The 2764-nt window shown below is 41.4% G+C and overlaps 1 pseudogene; it reads right to left on the reverse strand.

The window, feature by feature from the left end:
- Window positions 1–264: 264 nt before the first annotated feature.
- Window positions 265–701, reverse strand: LOC124529119 (40S ribosomal protein S16-like; annotated as a pseudogene).
- Window positions 702–2764: the final 2063 nt, after the last annotated feature.

Consider the following 2764-nt stretch of genomic DNA (forward strand, 5'->3'; position numbering starts at 1 on the left):
CTCACACATGCACATGCAGTCAATTAATATTTTACCTCCTTATCCCATTCTAGATCAAACATTCCATTATGTAAGGCAGAAGCCTCTGAGTCATTATAGAAACCTTCTAGCCTGTAATCCATATACCAAATTCATCATAAAATTCTACCATTTTATGTCCTAGATATTCCTTATTTTCCCCGTGACAATAGTTTATTATTAAGGTGAACCCTGATTCCCACCAGTTACTTATTATAAAGGTGAACCCTGATCCTCACAATAGGCCTATCCGTAGGATTTTTGATAGGGAGCACGGGCACCAGGACTGCCCAACTTTTTGGATTCGCAGCACCAGGGATCAGCAACCAGCAGAATCTGGTCGTACTGGATGAGGATGTCTTTGATCTCTTTCTTGGAAGCCTCATCCACGTATTTCTGATAATAGGCCACCAGAGCTTTGGAGGTGGACTGGAAGACTGTAAATCTGGGCCACATGACCACCACCTTTTACTCAGTCTCAGATGTCCACCCTGGCAAACAACTCCTTGCCCAGAAACAAAACAGGTGCAGTAGTTTGTATTGCTGCATGAGCAGCTCAATCTTCCAGGGCCTGCCCATTCACCCTGTTGATGCTGTTGCCCCATTTGCAGTGCTCCACGGCTATGACCTTCTTCTTGCATCTGAGGACCTGCACTGGACTGCAGAGGACCCTTAGATGGCATGGTCGTGAATGTAGACAAGACCTCCTCACCAAGTGGTGCACAAATTCCTCTCTAATTCCTCCAGTTTATTTCACAAAATCCCACTGTCCCCTCTTTACCTCTATGCATATTGGCTTTGTTTTATGACCTCGGATTCATTTATCCATATCTTCTGAAGTCCATATCTTCACTAGTACCTTAGATTTCGTGGATAAAGATTTCAATCAAGTAGTTTTGTGGGGGGAAAATATGATTTCTGGAATTGGGAATGCCTAGATTTGAATCTCAGATTATTTGTTATTAGCATTGTGACTTCCACTTATTATGAAAGCTTTCTCAACTTTAGTTTCCTCTTCTATGAAATATAGATAATAATACTTCCTAACAAATGTGCTGCGAGGATTAATGTCATGCTACTTACTTCCCTGAGTTGAAGTAGGATTACGTTGATTTAGTTTCTAGCTCCCAAGGTACTTAAACATATCAGGTGTTCAATAAGTATCTAATGAATGAAAGTAAAGGACAGAAAGAGGAGATAGATGAAAGGAAAGGAGAGGAGAGAGAGGAAAGAGGAGGGGAAGGGAGGGGAGGGGAGGAGGCTATAAATGGATACATTTACAAAAGGAAGGAAAGAGAAGGGAAGGGAAAAATGCAAAGAAACTGAGAATTTCTCCTTTCCAATTCTCTCCTTTCCAAACTCCAATTTCTCTGCAAACAACAGATTACATAGACTTGAATGAATCATTCATGAAGTGGACTAAGAAAAAAATATAGTTGATTGGGATGAAAGGGACAGGAAGAGGATGGGAGAGTGTCACTCTTATGCAGTAAGGAGAAAGGAAACATTACAGATGTGTGAGAGATTATTCTAGCCTTTGCACCTCAAATAGATTGCAGCATGAGAATGATGAGGGAAGAAACCACATATGTAGTAATGGGTCTGCATCTGGGTTCAGGGTGGGTGTGAGACAAAAAATGGGGAGGGAAACATAGAAAAATTATAAGGAAAATTGCTAAATGTTATTTACAGACTGGCTGTGAGGGATCATGTTAACTGAACAGATCAAATAAATACTGAACATCATCCCACAAGCATACGTTCCCTTCTCCAACCTTCAGGTGTCCAGTCATGTTGCACAGGTTGGCCAGTTGGGAAAGTAGGATAAGGTTAATGAGCATGGTGGAATGGTGAACAGATGATTGTTTTGGGGTGGAAGACACATATGTGACATAACACATCTGGCTGATTTCTAAAGACAGGTGATCTCAGTGCATCTGGGAAGATGTGAGTAGGTCAGGGATGGAGATAAGCTTTGGGAGCAAGCTACATGTACTGATAGTTTGTATCACTTAAAGACCGTTGAGAAGTAATTTTGTCAGTAACCGGAAGGTCAAGGGGTAATTATCTCAGAGGAATGGAATGTAGCTATGAGGGAAAGCAGGAGAGAGGACATATGGATAAGGAAAAAAACCCTGAAAAATACTAGTGAAATTCTGGATAAGGGTGGGGTCTGAATAGTAAATGCCTCACTGCAGTAAGGTTAGAGGTATTTTACTACCTCTTTCCAGAATGGGGGACCAAATGGGGAAAACATGTGCCAGTCTGACATCTGGTAGTTCCTATTTCTCTAATCTGGGTGAATAAATTCTATGAATGGAGGAAAGAAGCAGTGGCCCAACTTTAAGGATTTTACATATTAAAATATGTAGGAAAGATGGGGTAAACTTATATGAAAAGAACTTGAAAATGGGTAACATACCTTATCAAACAGAGAGAGATGTAAGTTGCCTTCTTTTTTTAAAAAGCTTATTTTTATTTATTCTGAGAAAGATACAGAGAGCAAGTGGGGGAGGGGCAGAGAGAAAAGGAGACAGGATCTCAAGCAGACTCCATCCACTCTGTCAGTGCAGAACCTGATGTGGGCTCAAACCCACCAACCTTGAGATCATGACCTGAGCCAAATCAAGACCTGGATGCTCAACCAACTGAGCCACCAGGCACCCCTGTAAGTTGCCTTCTTTAGAGCACGTGTGGCAGTTATGCCTCAAAGAGCTTCTAAAGTATTACTTAAACTGAAGGTCTT

This window comes from Lynx rufus, unplaced genomic scaffold (genome assembly GCF_022079265.1).
Source record: "Lynx rufus isolate CCGP_SWC_20201006 ecotype Redwood Valley unplaced genomic scaffold, mLynRuf1.p SCAF_6, whole genome shotgun sequence".
In the NCBI taxonomy this organism is placed as follows: domain Eukaryota; kingdom Metazoa; phylum Chordata; class Mammalia; order Carnivora; family Felidae; genus Lynx; species Lynx rufus.